Source organism: Ahaetulla prasina, chromosome 3 (genome assembly GCF_028640845.1).
Source record: "Ahaetulla prasina isolate Xishuangbanna chromosome 3, ASM2864084v1, whole genome shotgun sequence".
Lineage (NCBI taxonomy): Eukaryota > Metazoa > Chordata > Lepidosauria > Squamata > Colubridae > Ahaetulla > Ahaetulla prasina.
Genome location: NC_080541.1, coordinates 225,255,248 through 225,275,122, shown reverse-complemented (window position 1 = coordinate 225,275,122; position 19,875 = coordinate 225,255,248). Strand labels below are relative to the sequence as shown.

Genomic DNA, 19,875 nt, shown 5'->3' with positions numbered 1-19,875 from the left:
CTCAGTTGTGGTCGCAAGTCGAGGGTTATGTTGTAGTCCATCAGCAGCCTACGAAGCTGGCAATGGAGTCATACAGCGATGAGGCTGAGGTGAGGCCAGGGCCATCGGGAAGTGAGGTGCGGACTCCAGAGCCTCCAGTCCAGAGGCTGATAGTAGTGAGGCAGAGGAACAGGAGGAGCCTGTTCCTAATGCACACATGAGAAGAGCTACCAGAAGGCAAGAGCAGCTCAAGTAAAGAGGACGACTCAGGAGTAAGGCCAAGAGATGATTGGCCCCTCCCATAAGGCTTAAAACAGACCAGCAACGGCGTTTGAGCTTTGCCGGAAAACAACGTTGTAGCTGCGTCTTCTGCTTCATCTACGTCTTTGTTTTTATGGCTTCTGGACGTTTGTCAGGAAGGGTCTTTGGCAGTTTGCCTTACTGGACTAAGGTTTGTGAGAAAACCGAAGAATTTGTGTTTGGGAGACATTTGTTTTACTTTGAGTTGAACGACGCTGGGAATGAAGTAATTCCCAGCTGTTCGAATAAAGTTTGTTTTTCCACGGACTAAGTTTATTACTACCTACTTGGGCCTGGGTCACAACAGGTTACCTGTAGTAAGAGCAAATCTATATAGAAAGAAAAAACAACAACAACAACCAAAAGGATCGTCACATACCCGCTTCAGGAATATTTTATATATTCGAGGTTTCCTTTTGCATGGACTGGTTTCAGGTCAAAACTTCCACGAGAATCCCTAAACAAACTTGGTTTACCCACCATTTTAATCTCTCTTAGAGTAAGGACAGAAAAGGAATAGGCAGTACTACACAGACAGTCCTGGACTTACAACCGTTCATTTACTGATCATTAGTGATCAAATTTAGATCGGCACTGAGAAAAGTGACTTGCAGCCAGTTCTCGCACCAATCATCCAGTGTCCCTGAGTCACGTGTTCAAAATTTGGGCGCTTTCAACTGGCATGTATTTACGACCGGTGTAAGGTCATATTACGGGGTCATGTGATCGCAACCATCTCAGCTGGCTTCTGACAAAGTCAAGGGGGAAAGTTTAGATTCACTTAATGACCGAAAATCATAAAACTGGATAAAACTCATTTAACAACAGGCTTGATTAGCAATAGAAATTCTTACTGTCCCAACTGTGGCTTTAAGTTGAGGAGCACCTGTACTGATAGTCCTCGATTTACAATAGTTCATTTAGTGACGGTTCAAAGTTACAAAGGCACTGGTTGCAACCTTTGCAATGTCCTCACAATCAAAATTCAGGTCAAAATGGAGCAAAACTCGCTTAGCAACAGAAATTTTGGGCTTAATTGTGGTCATAAGTTGAGGACTACCTATACTTGCCCATCACCTGTCTATCAGCGATTGTCTTCACATTATTCCATCAATAATAATAATAATAATAATAATAATAATAATAATAATAATAATAATAATAATAATAATAATAATAATAATAATAATATTTTAATTTATAGACCGCCCTTCTCCTGAAGGACTCAGGGCGGTGAACCGCCAGTTAAAACACAAGAAAACAGACAATATTAAAAACAACCCTTAAAAAACTCATTCAATTGGCCAAAACTAAAACACAGTTACACCCTATAAATTACTAAAAATTTAAAACCCCAATTAATCAAATTAAAATTTTAAAAAATCAAGCCAGTCCAGCGAGACAGAACAAATAAGTTTTAGTATAGTTGCAACTTTAGCAAAGGTTCTAGCAATGTACCTAGAATCGTTCATTTGCTCTAGCTTTTCGCATTTCTTGCCAAATTTGTAATTACTCATGACATTTTGTTAAAGCCAACATATCTTGGTCGCTGATGCATTAATTTTTGGATGTATGGTGCTCAACGCACCATGCACGCTTAACAGCTGCAGCTGGAAGCATTATTTTCGGTGATAGCAGTTGATGCTATTTTAAATTATGATAGAATTGAAATTACAGTAGGTAATGTTTTAAGATTAATATACTGTTAAAAAACTGTGATTTTTATTCTTTTGAGAGTAGTGCAGTTCAGTAGAAACACAGTACAGCTAGCCCCCGATTTACAATCATTCGTTTAGTGATCATTCAAAGTTACAACAGCACTAAAAAGTGACTTATGACCGTTTTTCACACATACGACCGTTGCAGCATCCCCATGGCCACGTGATCAAAATTTGGCTGCCAAATTGTGGTTGTAAGTCGAGGACTACTTGCGCAAATAAAAAAAATATTACAGGAAGTCCTCGATTTGCGGCAGCCATTAGGACTGGAGCTACTGTAATTAAGGGGCACGGTTTTAAAACAGGACTACATTGCTTAGCAACAGCAATCCGTGGCAGTTGTTGTTAAGTGAATCATACAGTTGTTAGGCAAGGCAAGTTCCTGCGGGCTTCCCACAAGCAAAGTCACTGGGGAAGCCAGCAGGAAATTGCAAGTCCCAGTTCAGCAGCCGCTGCCAGGTGGCAGAAGGGAGCAAGGGGAAGTGCATAGGGAGTGTTGACAAGGGGGTACCATTTGAGGCATAGCGAGGGTCGGGGAAGGTGAGGGGGTATGTGATAGATATCATGTGGGTGTGGGTGGTCAGCATGAGCACAGAACGGGATGTGTGGATGGTGGAGTCTTACTGAGTGACTTGCAATCTTTCCTGCTGGCTTCTCCAGTGACTTTCTGCAACCAGTTGTTAAGTATGAACTGTCAGATCGTGATTACGTGATTACACATCTTCAAGCTGCCAAGGTTCAGAAACACTGGACCGGTGTGCAAATGTTCTTTCAGCATTTCACAGGTCTTAACCAGCAGACAAAACCTGACGGGTCAAAACATCCCTGTTTACACCATCATGGTGTTGTGACTCGTCCTCCCTCCTCTCCTCAGCCGGGCCCCTCCCGTCTCCACCCGGGCCTGTTATCAGACTCGGAGTCTGACAATGAAGATGAACGGCCTGTCATGCCTCCAGCCCCCGGCCCTGGCCCCATGCCCGGAGAAGATGTCAGGAGTGAACAGACAAGCCCGATAAACTTCATTCCTACAGCGTGTGAGCAGGAAGCCAGCCACGTGCTGGAATTACTGACAGCAGATCCAGCTGAAGAGAATTCAAAGTGGGAGGATCCTCGCTTTCGGAGATCTGAGAGGAGACGCCAGCAGAAGGAAGGGAGGGGCAGGCCTGGATAAATGCTGAGTCATGGAGCCACACCCCACAGCCTATATAAAGGACCTGCTTTTGGCATTCCAACCTTGAGGCAAGCAAAGTCTCATCTAGTTGGCTGATATCGGACTCTATCGCTGAAGTCACAACTTGGACTCCTGCCTGCCCTGAGAAACCTCGAAGGAATTTGACAAGCTGCAGAGGCTTCGTTGCCACGTTTGATACGGACTTCCTTGACCCGGTTGTCGGAGGGGGAGGGGGACATGAGACGTGGCTTACAATCAGAATTGTAGGACTACCTGTAATCAGAAGTTGCCGCTAAGTCAGACTTCAGCAGGTGAAGCAAACCCCAGCGGGAAATACATGGATAGGAGACCACCAGGAAATTTCTCCTTTGTAGGCTGGATTAGGAAGCGGAAGAAATTATATGATGTCCTTGGCCCTGAACTTTGCTCTATGAGACAATCCAGCTTTGAGAGTGCAGAGGCTTTGCACTCTTTGGTCCTCCCAGAGCTAGGTGGGGATTCTGGGTGTTGTAGTCCTAGCCCACCTCAAGGGCAGTCCTCGAGTTACAATCACAATGGAGCCCCAAATTTGTGTTGCTAAAGTGAAACCTATGTTAAGCGAACCTGTCCCATTTTACAACTTTCCTTACCACAGTTGTTGTTAACACGAATCACTGCAGTTGTTAAGTTTGGAACACGGTTGTTAAGTGAATCTGGCTTTCCCCATTGACTGTGGTTGTTAGAAGGTCGCAAAAGCGGATCACATGACTCCGGGACACTGCCGCAACCGTCATAAATATGAACCACTTGCCAAGCCTCTGAATTTTGATCACGTGACCCTAAGGACGCTGCAATGGTTGTAAATGTGAAAAACGGTCCCGAGTCACCTTTTTTCAGTGCCGTTATAACTTTGAATGGTCACTAAATGAACTTACTCAAGGTCTACCTGTACATAATGCTACATTGGTTACCAAACTCATTTGCACATGCAGCCATCTTCCTATATTTTTGGGAGGAAGAGGGGAAATGAAGCCCCCATTCCTGCTTTTCAGGTAATTCTGATAGAGACAAGTAAGGGATAGGGGCATCTTCTAATCTAACCCATGGACCTCACTCTCTCTCTCTCTGCACATAATATTTATTTATTTATTTATCACAACATTATATACAGGAACATATATTGAAAGGAAACAATAGATTTAAATAGATTTAAACTTAATGTTAACCGCTTTAATCTAGATTGCAGAAAATATGACTTCTGCAACAGAATCATCAGTGCTTGGAATACTTTACCTGACTGTGGTCTCTTCCCATAATCCTAAAAGCTTCAACCAAAAACTGTCTACTATTGACCTCACCCCATTCCTAAGAGGACCATAAGGGGCGTGCATAAGCGCACAAACGTGCCTACCGTTCCCGTCCTATTGTTTTTCTTTTCTTCTTCCTATATATGTTTATATGTTTATATACTATATAATCTTTTTGTATGATGTTGTGACAAAATTAAAGAAAAAAAAAAAGGACAGGAACGGTAGGCACTTTTGTGCACTTATGCACGCCCCTTATAGTCCTTTTAGGAATGGGGTGAGGTCAATGGTAGACAGTTTTTGGTTAAAGCGTTTAGGAGTTGGAGAGGAGACCACAGAGTCAGGTAGTGTGTTCCAAGCATTAACAACTCTGTTACTGAAGTCATATTTTCTGCAATCAAGATTGAAGCGGTTGACATTAAGTGGAAATGCACCCAATGCTTTCTTGGAACCCAATGCTTTCTGGAAATGCTTTCTGGAAATGCACCCAATGCTTAACTGCACATTGCTTTCTCTTCCATTCTTCCCTTATCGCTAGAAATTGCATGAAAATTATAAGAAAGCCAGAAAATTTCACTTTGGTAAGGCTACATAGAGAAGCCCACCAGTACCCTCCCTGGTGGTCTAGTGGTTAGGATTCGGCGCTCTCACCGCCGCGGCCCGGGTTCGATTCCCGGTCAGGGAAAGTGAGTTTTACTAGCTAGGCGCAACACGATGGCAAAGCCCTTTTGCATCCCTGCCTCTCCTCCAGAGAACCCCAGCGCCTATCATTCCCAGCCAGCCAGAACACGAGGCGGGATGGGAGGAGGAGAAGGGGGGGGGCTACCCCTCCTGCCGCAGAAGCACTGCGCCTCGGCCGTGCCCAAGCCAGCCGGGGAAGCACCGGGAATCCCCCCCCTCCCCTCCCCGCGGAGCAGCAGTAAAACCTTGTGCGCACGCGCGGCGGCGGCGGCCTCGCTCACACGCCCTCCCTCCCTCAGGTCCACCCGCGCGCCTCACGCTCCTCGCGCGCCTGGCAAAAGCCGGCGCCTCCGCCCGCCGCTCTCCTTTCCCCGCCTCACCGGCGCTTCTCCTCATCCGGCCACAGCCTCTTCCTATAATATATATATAAATAAATATATCTATATCAATTTTTTGGATCGTTTCTTTTTTTTTTTTTCTCCCCCTCCCCCACTCCGGTCGAAGCGCGCGCTTCTATTCCCCCCACCCCCACATGAGCGCCGGAGCGCGCGCGCCCGAGACCCGCCCCCAACCGCCTGCGCCAAACCTCGCCTCAGAGAGAGAGAGAGAGAGAGACTGCGGAGGCGCGCGCGCTCCCGTTCACCCCTCTCACGCGCCTCCCTCTCTCCCTCACGCGCCCATCCCTCCTCGCGCGCTTTCTCCTCCCTCCCTCGCCCCTCGCCCCGCCCCGCAACAACCTTTGCGCGCTCGCGCCTCCTCACGCGGATGGCCTCCTCCTCTCCGCTTGCCGGCCTCGTGAGCGCGCACGTCGCTTGTATCCGGGCGGGCTGGTCGTGAGGCGCGAGCGTTTCGGGCTTTTTTTTTTTTGGCGGTTGGCACCGGCCGGCCGGCTGCCTGCCTTCCCGTCCCCCCCCCACATCCTCCCCTCGCGCCCCGTCGCCGGCCCTGCTGCCTGCCTTCCTCCCGCCCGTCCGTCCGTCAGTTTTCTGAGGGAAACCCGGCCCGCCCCTCACGCCCCGTCGCGGCTCGCGGAGGCCGCCCCTGAGGCGGCGGCGGCGAAGTCGAAGGCGGCAGGTGAGAGGGGGCCGGCGAAGGGGGCGCGTGGAGGCGACGTTGGCGCAGTGGGGGGGCGTGGGGGGGGGCTGTGGGGATGCGGGTCGGGGGGCGGCATATTGGGGGGGGAAGGTGAAGAAAAGGGGAGTCCCGCTGCCCTGAGGAACCGGGATTGGGGCGGGGGGGGAGGACTCCTTCGTGCCCATCTAACGCCCCCCCCTCCCCATTTTATAGGCTTGGCTGGCAAAGGGATGAGGAGGAGCCCGCCGATGCTGGAAGGAGGCGGGCGGGCCAAGGAAAGGCCCCAGGATTTTGGGGAGATGCTGCTGGGCCGGGGAAGCCCCTCATCCCCATCTCTTAGCCACCGCCCCACCCCCGCTCTCTTTCAGATGTTGGGTCTGGGGGCTTCTCAAGAGGTAGTTGGATTTTGCAAAGGAGGAGCTCTCAGGTGATTTCGTGGGAAGCTGGGCCAGCCCTTTGCGGACAGGCGGGCGCATCCTTTGGGCCTCTTGCGTTGGGAATCATCCTTTTTTTAAAAAAAAATCCCTATTGGTGGGGAAAAAAGATACTGGGGTGGGGCCTTGCAATTTTTATTTTTATTTTTTGTAATTTGGGAGGTGTATGGAAGGTGAATCTGGTGTGGCCCCCCCACTTCCTCCCCAATCTTGATGCTTCCAAATCCATGCGGTTTCATTTGATGTCGGTTGATCGGGTCCTTTTAACAGCAGTTTTGACGTTATGAATTTGATGAGGATGGAGAACGATGAACGCTCGGTGGGTGCTGAGCGTTCGGTGGCCGATGCCGTTTCTAACCAGACCCCTGAGGAGTGGAGGATGAAGAATCAGAGATGTGCGTCATTCCTACATTTTATCTGTGGCTCTGAATTACAGACTTGATGGCCCAGACCGGGTCAGTTCATTATCCCTGTGGCTGGAATTAGGGAGCTCTTTTTCTGGAGGAGGAGGAAAAAAAACAACACCAAAGCCTTCAGACTGAATGCTGGTGCCTTTGAAAGACAGCAGGGGCTTGTATCAACTTTATGTCTTGCACGCCTGGTTATCTGGGGAAGCCTCGGTTTGCAATATTGCAATTAATAAATGCACTGCTAATTTTTGCTGTTCGTTTCTGCCTTTTGTGGAGGGTGTGGAATAGGGAATTGGGGGGGGGGGAGACAAAAATCAGTATATCACTTTGGGCCAGTAGGAGATAAAATCTGCTTTTATCAGTTCAAGCTGTTTTATTGCTGCGATTTTCTTCTTGGGATGTGTAATGGTGAGAGTGCCTTTCTTGGCTGGTTACTGAAGCAAAGACTGAGCTAGATAGGTCATTCCGTGAGCTAAGGCAACATCTTTAATTACTGTACCGAAAGACATTTATTTATCTATTTGCAGACTTTATCAGCCGTTGCAATCCACTGAGTGAGCCAATCCATAGTTGAAGTTAAAATAAATACATAACAATCAGTTAAAATTGAGACTATACATTATAAAACACCAGATTTACTAGGAATTAAACATCCCCCCCATCAAAAAAAAAAAACCTAATTAAAAGTAAATGTGGAGGGATAGTCACAGCAGTCTTGCTGGATGAATTAGATATCTGGGGGGATCCTGTTCTAGATGTGGGGAACAGCAACTAATGAGGCCTGTTTCTATGGTCCTTTCACATGGCAATCTGTGATCAAGAGGACCTTTAATGATCTTACTCTACTTTATCAAAAGGATTGGGGGGGGGCAGATGTTATTTAGAGGTAGTCCCCAAAGAAATCAAAATAGAGCTATTAGGTGATCCAATTGCCACAATCTGGAACAGCTTCTACTGCTAACTGCCTTTTAATGACATCCCAAATAGAGATCATCACAGTAAGCCAATTGAGGCAAAAATTACAGAAAAGGTTGCAGTTGGTATACAAGATGGAGCTGTGCAAAGGGTGCACTTGACTGTGGCTGCCACTTGATTATCCTTCCAGATTTAAATTGGGGTGGGGTTTTTTTGAAAGGGCAATGTTAGATACTTAATGAATCAGATTGTTTTATAATGTATGGTCTTGGTTTTAAACTTTGATATGTATTTAACTGTAACTGTGGATTTCCTCGGTTGACCAAAAGGGCCTATAAAACATTGCAAATAAATAAATGTGCTATTTAAATTCATTTGGAAGGGAAGTGAGAAAGGAGCTAGTACTTGCATACTTGATGAAAGGGGCATTCACTGCAAGCTATTTCAGACATAGGGTCCCCTTTACAGTCTCCCTGACGAAATCTTTAGTGCCTCTTGATTTCATTTCACTTGACTACAAGAGGAATGAGGGCTACAAATTGGGTCAGTTGCCTATCCGCCCCCCACCCCCTTTGGCAGCAGTTAAGTCTGTTGTGATTCCCAGGACTTTTGACTGAAGGCCAGGGGAACTATTTAACATATGGGATTAAATTGGATATTGCCAGTGGTGCATGATTCATTTATTTTACAGTTCTGCATAAAGCTAATTGAATTAACACATCTTATTTTCTTAGTATTACTGAAAGGGAGATAAACTTTGGAAGAAAAACAGAAGGTGAAAGAGCTCCCAATACATTATGTTTCTGTTGCCTAAATTCTTCCGTTCATTTTGTTAATAGATCTGCTTCTTGGACTTCTTGGAGATGCTTAGCTAAGGTAGCTTCTTGATAGATAGTAAATTCAATTCTCTTTCTCCATTTTTGAATTTCTGGTCTCTTGGCCCTAAAAATTATCACACACACATGTATAATTTTGAGGCCTAAAAGACCAGAAATTCAAAAATGGAGGAAGAAAACTGAACACACACACACACACACACACACACACACTTTCCTGTTTATTATTTATACAAATAACTCAAGGTAACAAACATATCCAACACACCTTTCTCTTCCTTTTTCCCCACAACAAACCTGTGAAGTGGGTTGGACCGAGAAGAGAGAGACTGGTGGGATTTGAACTCATAGTCTACTTCATTAATTTTCCTTCCCATATTTTTGTGTTTCTCCTTTGTATTGTTTGTAAGCATCCCATCCTCTCTCCAACACATATTCTGGAATACTGTAGACTATGTTGAATATTTCAATTTTTGACTACATGTTGCTTTGAGTTATTTTAATTAATTCTTATCCAAAATGAAGTTTCTGCTATTTTCTACTTGTCTGATAATAGACATTCTGATAATATTTGAGGTTTGTGTTCAGGATTTAACCAATGAAAGCTGTAACTATTCTATTTTCTCCAGAACAGGATTTTTATAATCCTGCATTACAAAATTGATCAAATTTAAAAAACAGTATTTATTGCCAGCCATTTATTGCATTTATTGCCAGCTTTTAAAACTTTTGAAGGTTATGCCTTTTTCCTTGCTATTCTATTGAACCACTGGGTTGTGGAAGGATTGCAAACATTTTGCATTTCTCCTGCTATTTTGCTGAGCAAACCTGTGTTGCACAAATATTGAGGTCAGAGCATTTTATTATCTTATTTCATGCAGCATAAACTTTTGAGGATGTTACTAATGCTGTTTCCTTGTATTTTGGAAAAAAAATTCTCATGCTGCCTGGGCATCTTTTATTGTGCCTTAGGAATTTACTTAAGTAGGCTATGGGGAGTAGAATTGCAGTCAGACATATGTGCATATAGCTGTATTAAAAAGAACAGGAAGCTGAGCTTGGATACTTAAAAGAAAAGGCGGAATCTTTGTAAACACTGATCTGTTGGGAGGTTGTTAAGAACATAAGCAATGCCCTGGCCCATCTTGTTCAACAGGCATTTCTCAGTTGTGGTCAACTAACTGCCCACAGAAGCCTACTGGTCTCTCAGTAGAGGGTCTTCAGAAGCAATCCCAGGACTATAATGAATTAGTCTAATCTTTTTTTTAAAAGACAGTCAAGTTGGTAGCCAGTACCACATCTCATGTTACTATCAAACTTTTGCAAAACAAAATTAGCAGTTTACACCATTATTGAATGATATTAAAATATTGCATTAAATATTTTATAAATATTTATTAAAATGTTACATTATTTCAATGTTAATATTGAATATTAATATTAAAAGATTTAGAAAAGAGAATAGAAGAAATTTGCAGACAACACCAAACTGGTGGGAACGGCCAACACTATAAAATGCGGGTGTCAAACTTGCGGCGTCACGTTGCCATCATGTGAGATTTCATGGTTTTTTTTCCTTTGCGGAGCTGGTGTGGGGCGTGGCCTGCACGTGACACGTCCGTCCTGCGGGCCACCAGTTTGACACCCCTGCTATAGAAGATAGGCTCAAGGCCAGAATGATCTCCAGAGACTTTGAACACTGGGCCCTATCAACAAAATTAAATTCAGTGATGAGAAAAGTTAGGTATACACTTAGGCAAGAAAAACCAAATGCACATGTATAGAATAGGTGGTCCCTGGCTCAACAGCAGTAATTGATCTGGAAATTCTGGTGGAGAACCACTTACATATGAGCCAGCCGTGGGCTGCAGCTGCCAAAAAGCCAACAGAGTCCTAGACTGCATCAACAGAGGATTAGAATCAAGATCACATGAAGTGTTAATGCTACTTTATATGGTCTTGGTAAGGCCATACTTGGAATCCTGCATCCAGTTTTGATCGCCATGATGTAAAAAAGATGTGGAGACTCTAGAAAGTGCAGAGAAGAGCAACAAAGATGATTAGGGAACTGGAGGCTAAAACATACGAAGAACGGTTGCAGGAAATGGGTATGTCTAGTTTAATGAAAAGAAGAACTAGGGGAGACATGATAGCAGTGTTCCAATATCTCAGGGGCTCCCCCAAAGAAGAGGGAGTCAAGCTATTCTCCAAAGCACCTGAAGGCAGGACAAAAAGCAATGGATGGAAACTCATCAAGGAGAGAAGCAACCTAGAATTAAGGAGAAATTTCCTGACAGTTAGAACAATTAATCAGTGGAACAACTTGCCTCCAGAAGTTGTGGGTGCTCCATCACTGGAGGTATTTAAGAAGAGATTGGCCAGCCATTTAACAAATGGTATAGGGTCTTGTGTTTGAGCAGGTAGTTGGACTAGAAGACCTCCAAGGTCTCTTCCAATGCTGTTATTGTATTCTACTTTTGGCTCTCCTTTCAGTCTACATAGTTTTCTCAGGTCTTTGCAATGTTTACCCTAATTTGGGCCAATTCTGGCTTGCTTCATTGTTTCTCTCACTCCACATTCAAATGAACCTATTCAAAATGAATCCAATCATGAAATCATAGCCTACACGAAGGAGGAAATGATAGATTTCCCTAGGATGCTGTGCCTTTTCTTCCTTCTTCCAACTTTGTCCTTTCTCAGTCAAAAGCCTGGTAGAGTCAGGATTAAGAATTATGGTTGCCTTGAAATGGAAGACACTCTGAAGAGAAAAAGCAATTTGTGGTTCCAGATTAAAACTTAGAATTGTGAGAAGGACTGTCTTAAATTTGTTCCCTATGACTATCTTTAAGTGTTGTACCTTATGATTCTTGACGAACGTATCTTTTCTTTGATGTACACTGAGACTATATGCACCAAGACAAATTCCTTGTGTGTCCAGTCACACTTGGCCAATAAAAAATTCTATTCTATTCTATTCTAAATCCTCCACTTGCTCTTTAGAGTTGTGTGGTGAGCTGAATATGCAGTTCAGGGGAATACACCGGTACAAATGTCTGTGCCCTTCCCATCCACAATATTTACTTTTAATTTATCCCATCCTGCCTGTCCAGAAAACAGCTCTACCAAGGTTGAGTACAAGTAGCATCAAACAGGTAGTCCTCAATTTACAACCACAACTGGGACCAGAATATCTGCTGCTAAGCAAGGTGGGTTATTGAGTTGCACCTGATTTTAAAGCCCTTTTTTGGCACAGTTGTTAAGCAAATCCCTGTAGTTGCTAAGTGAATTGTGTGGTCATTAAGTGAAGCAGGCTTCCCCCACAGACTTGTCAGAAGGGCCGCGGTGTGGCTCAAGCGATAAGATAGCCTGTTATTAAACACAGCTGCCTGCAATTACTTCAGGCTCGAGTCCCACCAGGCCCAAGGTTGACTCAGCCTTCCATCCTTTATAAGGTAGGTAAAATGAGGACCCAGATTGTTGGGGGGGCAATAAATTGACTTTGTATATAAATATACAAATAGAATGAGACTATTGCCTTACACAATGTAAGCCGCCCTGAGTCTTCGGAGAAGGGCGGGATATAAATGTAAATTTAAAAAAAAAGAAGCTTTCTGAGAAGATTGTAAGTGACGATCACATGACCCAAGGATGGTGCAACTGTTGTAAATACCTGATAGTTGCCCAATGCCTGAATTTTGATCATGGGGATTTTGCAATGGCTGTAAGTGTGAGGACGGGTCACAAGACACTTTTTTCAGTCCTGGCATAACTTTGAATGGCTATTGATTGGTGGTAGGTCGAAGACTGCCTGTATTACAAATGAAATATATTTTTTTAAACTTGCTCTTGTGGAATATTCACAGGAAGGATCCTATGGAATGAAAAGAGACAGGCCCACCTGTCTTCCTTTCCTTTTTCAAGTACCAATATTTTTCATTACTGTCATTTGCAATTCATAAAAAGTTAGCCTTCCCTAATCCAGCAGCCCCCTGATGTGCTGAGATTCCCAGAGTTCTCCAGGAATTCCTTGGGCATTCTGAGAGTTTTATTTGTATCATTTCCAGGGGATATCATGTTGAAGAAAGTATCCTTACAGGATCCCTAGTTGTAAGAAGACAGAGATCTCTGCTTTGGAAATATTAACGTTTTGTGATAACGGCGAATATCTGTAATGAGGGTGGAGGTTTGTATTCCAAGCTTGTGGGTTAGTTTCTAAACATTTCAGAATTCCCTAAATTCCGCTAAAAATGTTCCTTAGCCTAGTAACAAAATGTTTGGAAATCAACCCACAAGCTTGAAGAACGAACCTCCACCCTGATTAATCATTTCCCCAAGTAGCGCTGAATATTGAGAAAAAATAGCATTCCTGACCCCATTAATGGTGGCAGGTGTTGCTTTGATGTTTTTTGTCCTGGTCCCAATTTTCTTTCCTTCGAGTGGGATCCTTGGGATTCATTTTCAGGTTGCATTAATAGTCAGGAAAAGGAAACAAAATTGCCTTGAGTTTCATTTCTTGCATTTTCATCCCTCAGCAGATGTGGGTGTGGCTGCGTTTATTGGCTGAGCTTCTTCATGGTTTTTTCATTAGGTTCAAATTCCTTGTCTAACAGGGAAGCTGTTGGTAAAGTTATGCTAAACTTTTCTTCTTTTGATTTTAACTTATATATGTTGTTTGACCCAAAGGTGCTTTTTCCAAAAGGCATCGGGAGGTTTTTTTAGCCCCTTAAAGACATTTCACTTCTCATGCAAACTTCTTCAGAAGAAGCGAAATGTCTTTAAGGAAAAACAAAATCCAGTCGCCTTTTGAAAAAGTATCTTTGGAAGAACCATGACCTGCATGACTGAGAATCTCCAGAGACATTATTGCTGTCATTTCAGAATTGTTTAAAAGTAATCCAATTCCCTGCTTACGGAATCCATGATACTTTTCTTAGTGGAAACTGTAGCAGTAATTCTGTTGATGTCCATTGCAATATGAATGACAATATTAATACTTCACTCAGTAGAGTCTTGGGGTGGATATACAAATTTAATTAATAAATAAACATGTTAATAATCTTTCCTCATTGGGTAAAGAATCTCTCTCAGTACAGAAATTCCTCAACTTATTGGGACCAGAATATTTCGTTCCTAAGCAAGGCGAGGGTTAAGTGAGTTGTCCCGAATTTTTTTTTTATGACCTTATTTTTTTTTTTTTTTTGGCCTTGGCGCTTAAGTGAATCCCTGGAGTTAAATGAATCACATGGTCATTAAGTGAATCCAGGTTCCCCTATTGACTTTGCTTATCAGAAGCCAACTGGGAAGGTCGAAAATGGAGATGGCATGACCTCCGGAATGCTGCAATTATCATAAAGACGTGCTGGTTGCAAGTGCCTGAATTTCGATCACACGAACGTGGTGATTCTGCAACAGTCGTAAGTCCATGGACAGATCGTAACTCACTTTTTTTCACTGCCATTGTAACTCTGAATGGTCACTAAACAGATGGTTGTAAGTTGAGCTCTACCTGTATTTCCTATAAGCAGAGTAAACAAAAATATTAAAGGCTGTAGAATATTTATAATACGATAATTGTTACGAATCAGTTACTGTTTCAAGTTCATCCTCACACTTCACCTTCTCCACACAAATGTAGCAAGATTCATAGTGACTGCATATTTCTGCAGTCTAGACTTCTGAACAGGCTGGAAGGATGTGTATGTAGTATGTTGTGAGTATTCATTACTCTAGTTTGCCGTATAAACCATCTATCCCAGGAAGCCATAAAATGATTTGTATGGGCATATAGCAGTTTGTATGAATTTGTATGTACTGTATTTCAACATTATTGAACTGAATGATACAAGTATGCTTATTTTGGATAGGTTGTTTCAATGTTTAGAACCTGAACACAATCATTACTGTGTGTTTGCCTTTGCCATGAACTTGCTCATGGGTTTCTTACAAGATTCAGTCCATGCAGGCGTTATTCACATCTTTTCCTCTGTCCATTGTGGGTAGTGAAATGCCCAGTTGCTGAGTGAAGCACTTTAATATGTATCTCTTCTTGAAGGCATCTCTGTCTGTATCCATGGAAACTTTTAGCTACTTCTAGATTTTAGCTAGTGGCAAAAGTCTGAAGGAAAGCTGTAAGTTTTTATTACATACAGGATGATGATTCAGCAATTCGCTTTCGTATGCACCAAATCAATGCTTCTCAACTTGAGCATCTTTAAGATATGTGGACTTCTGTCCACAGAATCCCCCAGCCAGCATGCTGCCTAGGGAATTCTGGGAGTTGAAGTCCACACATCTTAAAGTTGCTAAAGTTGAGAAACGGTGCACTAGTCAATCCATTTTATGCTAGAAAATGGATTGTTTGTTTTGTTTTGTTTCAAAACACGTGTGTCAGAATTGCCAAGAATTTCTCAGGTAAACCAGTTCTTACACACTATTCCCCAACTTGCTCTCTTTGAACTTCTACTTTTGTAATTCCAAGTAAAAGAGCAAGTTATCCAACATCTCTAGAAAGCAGCATCGAACATTGTTGTGTAACAATTAAGTGTATAAATGTTAAGTGCTCTTGTTTTCAGGGCAGAAAGAAGTGAAGTGACAGCATGAGGGAGGGGAGCTGAGTTGCTGCTTCTCAGCACATTTTATTTGGCAGCTGTGTGGGTCAAATACACCCACAGCAGAGTTTTATTTGATGGTCCTGCTGGCCGAAGGTACGGAGAATTGATCCAATTTACTTAGGAAGCAAAAGGTTGGGGAAGTTCAGCTTCCAAATGAGAATAAATGAATACGCTTTATTAAATTACTTAGTTTGGGAAGTTGGTCTTCCTGCCATTTTAAATGTGGCTTTGTCTTTGTGCTTTATCAATGCTCTCTTGAGCCAAAATACAATGTGGCCTTTTCAGACGGAGAATCATGTCAACATAATAGCAGTAGTAGTTTTTTTTAAAAAATAGGCCTTTATCTTGGATGCGTTTCTAGTGGAGCTGTCCAGCATGTAATACTAAAATGAACACCTCCATTTCTTTCTTAGTTTCTCTGGTTTAGTTGAGGGTCTTCTGAGTTGAGTTGAATACAGGTAGTTCTCAACTTACAACCATTCACTTAGTGACTGTTTAAACTTTCAATGGCACTGAAAAAAATGACTTAGGACTGTTTTTTACACTTATGACCGTTGCAGCACCCCCACAAATATGTGATCAAAATTCAGGCATTTGGCAACTGGTTCATATTTATGACGGTTGCAGAGTCCCAGGGCCATGTGATTACCTGTGATGACTTCCTGACAAGCAAAGTCAATGGGGAAGCCGGATTCACTTAACAACTGTGTTACTATTTTAACAACGGCAGTGAATCATTTAACAACTATGGCAAGAAAAGTTGTAAAATGGGCCAAAACTCACTTGACAACTGTTCCGCCTAGCAAGAGAAATTTGAGGCTCAATTGTGGCTGTAAGACAAGGACTACCTCTCCCCCGGGGGGGTGGGTAGGGAGAAAGGCCAACTTTCAAGATTGTCAGAAGCAGAGAAATGGAGGGAGAGAAAGTAAAAGAGGCGTGCGTTAAACTTTTAAACCTTGATGCACTACTTTTTCTTATCCTCTTTCCTTTTTTTCCTCCTCCCTGTAGGAGTTCAATGAGATAAATAGACATTTGGAAAATGAAGCCCGGAAGGAAGGGAAAACAGAGAACATTTCTCTTCTAGAGTATTTTGCTGAGGGGGAAGGGGCTATTGAGAAGGAGCTACAATTGTTTGTACGTATCATGTGGTTCTACCTTAAAGTCCTTTTATTGGGGGTCTAGGCAGGCTGTAAAATGCTCCCATGGTCTAATGTTTATGGAAAATGTTATATGGAAAGAAATAATTCACATATCACATACTTTCAAGTGAGTGGCAATTTTTGGAGCTTTTGGTTCTTAATATTGGTGCTAACGTTAGCTTGTTCACTTTGCAGACATGAAAGTTGGGTGTATTTTTTTCCTCTTGTGAATGTTTTACAGCATTAAGAATACCAGCTTTTTTTGGGAGAAAAAAAAATTGAAAATCTGGTGACCAATATTTATTTTTGTATTTTTGTAATTTATTTTAATCCGCCCAGAGTCACCTTGTTGGGGAGATGGGTGGCATAATTTAAAAAAAAAATAAAGCTGGCTTTTCTCACAAACAGAAAGTGAGAGTATGCATGTGGAAATTAATTAAAAATGTCATTTTCTCTACTCAGTTTCAATTTCCATGAATATGAGGATGTAGTATCAAATGTTAAAATATAGAAATGTGCCCTCTTCCTTTTTCTTTGTCATCTTCACACGAATAAAAGTAATATGTAGATTATTTTATTCAGAATATAATCTATAGATTCTTGATGTAATATAGCTTTTGTGTGTCATGTGTTGCACTCACCCTAAGATTTTAACCAGTCTTTAGATGATAAGGAAACCTTCCATATCATAGAATAAAGTTATAGGAGCCCTAGTGGGGCAGTGGTTAGAATGCAGTATTACAGGCTGACTCTGCTCACTGCCAGGAGTTTGATCCTCACCGGCTCAAGGTTGTCTCAGCCATTTTACTGAGATCAATCAAACGAGGACCCAGATTGTTGGGGGCAATAGGCTGACTCCGTAAACTACTTAGAGAGGGCTGTAAAAGCACTGTGAAGCAGTATATAAGTTCTATTGCTATCATTTGCGAGACCACCGACATCTATCCATCCCATCAGGTGCAGCAGAAGAAGCTTGCATCCAGTAGAAAATGTTATATGGTGGGACCTAGAAGTAGGGCCTTTTCTCCTGCTGTGCTTATCCTGTGGAACATCATTTCCCGTACGTCTGGGCCCGATCTTGATAGCCTTCTGGAAGGAGCTTGAAGATTTGGCTTTGTCATCTGGCCCCGGGGTCAGAGAGTGGTATAGATCCCATAAAATAACTGTATTGTTCTTGAATGGCTGTGCCTTCCTGGTACTGTACCGTATAGCTTTTAATTGTTGAATTGTTTTTAATGTTTGTATTGCTTGTATGGCTGTTTCGCTTTTTTGTTTTGGTACTGCTTCTATTTTAATTGGAAGCAGTCCAGAGACATGAATGTGCGATGGTCGGAGATATAAATTGGATAAATAGAGAGAGGGTTACAGGTTTGTAATATTTATACAGCATGGAAGAAAATTGCAACCCTCCAGTGTGAATGTACCATAAATTTGTAAATGAAAGTCTTTCCGGTTAAATTACTCTCTTTTTGGTTCTCATTTTTTTGACAGCAACATGCTTTCATGGCACCAAATAGAATAATTAACTCAGCCAGCTTATGTAAGATAGTCCTGAATTCTAACAAGAAAATCCATACAAAATACCTGGCATAGTTTCTTCAGTTTATTGACTACCACAGACTTCTAAAAGCACATATGCCGAAAACAGATTGATAGTCTATAAATACAGAATTAAGGAACACCAAGATGCCCATGGTTGCATTCCAATGTGGGGAATGTTTGAAAACTGTTGCTGTACAATATTGATGGCATTGAACAAACAATGAAACAATAAAGTTGAGAATGTTATTTTGAGATTATTCTTGACTTGATATGTTTCACTGAGGTAACCACATAGGGCAGTTTCCATGTGATAAATCTCTAGTCATTTCGGGATGGGATGAAGGCATGAGTAGCATAGATATTATAAAAGGAAGTCAAGATAGGCGTAGCAGTATGGGCACAACCATAGAGATGACCTTGGAGAAACCATGCAAAAGCAGTTTGTCAAAATACGATTTAAGTTCAGAACAAGAAGAAAACTAGAAAGAAACTCAGATTGGCTATGGCTTAACTCTTGGAGGAGCAGGGGGGAATATAGTCAGTTTTTCATGTTTCTGCTACTTTAGCCTATATTAGTAAAGTTCAAATATTACACGTGGAGTCATTGGTGCTCTCTGAGCTTGGTGGTTTTGTTGCAGACATATCATGACCCAACTAGATAGGTACAGTGCACTGATGATGTTACCTAGTTGGGTCATGAAATGTCTGCGAGGACACCACAAAGCTCAGAGAGCACCAAGAACCCCACAGTTCAACCCTGAGCTACAAATATTCTCTTCTGTCAAAATCCTGTTTCCTGACCTGGTCTATCTTGAAGGGCTGACAAGTATTTTTATGTTTAAGGGTGTCCTTATAAGGGAGTTGTTTACTTTAAAATGTCATGATCTCATGAGAACTTTAACATGTGTGGCTCTGAATTTTTAAATTTGTTATATCCATTGATGTTAAAGATACAGTACGTACATTTCTAAAATGAACAAATCTATTGCCTGTCTATCATAGCTGGCATTTCTGTACAATTTATGGGCAAGTCTAGGCACAGTTTGAACCAACTTGGAAAAGGCTAAAAACTGGATTAAAAATATGGTTTGTTTTAGTCAAGCATATGTGAAGGAGAATCTGTTGCAGTAATACTGATCCAAAACAATAAGAAATAGTGAGTAAGTCTTAGGAATCCAGACATCTGCTGTACTCTTGTTTATATAAATTTGCTGCTGAAAGCGTTGCTGAATCAGAAGGTAACCCTTGACTTACAACCACAATTGCGACCGGAATTTCCATTGCTAACCAAGGTAGTTGTTAAGTGTCTGGTGCCTGATTTCACAACCTTTTTTGTCACGGTTGTTAAGTGAATCACTGCAGTTGTTGAGCGAATCCGGCTTCCCCCGTTGACTTTGCTTACCAGAAGCTGACTGAGAAGATCACAAATGGTGATTACCTGATCCCAAGACACTTCAACAGGTGTAAATCCATGCCGGTTTCCAAATGCCCAAATTTTGATCATGTGACCGTGGGGATGCTGTGACAATCATAAGCATGAGGACCATTCTTTTTCAGTACGATGTAGCTTCAAGTGGTTGCTGAATGAATTGCTGCAAGTTGAGCACGACCTGTGCTAGCATTCTGTTGCCAATATGATCAACAAAAGCATCTTGAGATGCTTGCAAATAAAGCATGAAGGAATAGCTTTGTTGTGTTTATTCCAAGCACCTGCTTCCAAGAATTAAGCATGTGCGAGGAACTCTTCATTATGCACAGCAATGGAGCCATTTAGCCACG

General features: G+C 42.4%; 1 protein-coding gene and 1 non-coding gene across 4 annotated transcripts in view; both read left to right on the top strand.

Moving 5' to 3' along the window:
- The first annotated feature begins 5,067 nt into the window (after window positions 1–5,067).
- Window positions 5,068–5,139, top strand: TRNAE-CUC (transfer RNA glutamic acid (anticodon CUC)). The gene has a single exon. It is a non-coding gene; the product is annotated as a tRNA-Glu (tRNA).
- Window positions 5,140–5,979: 840 nt separating this feature from the next.
- DNAJC5 (DnaJ heat shock protein family (Hsp40) member C5) overlaps window positions 5,980–19,875 on the top strand; it is an 83,493-nt gene continuing 69,597 nt past the window's right edge. For all 3 annotated transcript variants that reach the window (XR_009154553.1, XR_009154554.1, XM_058178042.1), the window contains exon 1: window positions 5,980–6,209. The gene's annotated coding sequence lies outside the window, so the exon portion shown is untranslated. The remainder of the gene's footprint in view (window positions 6,210–19,875) is intronic.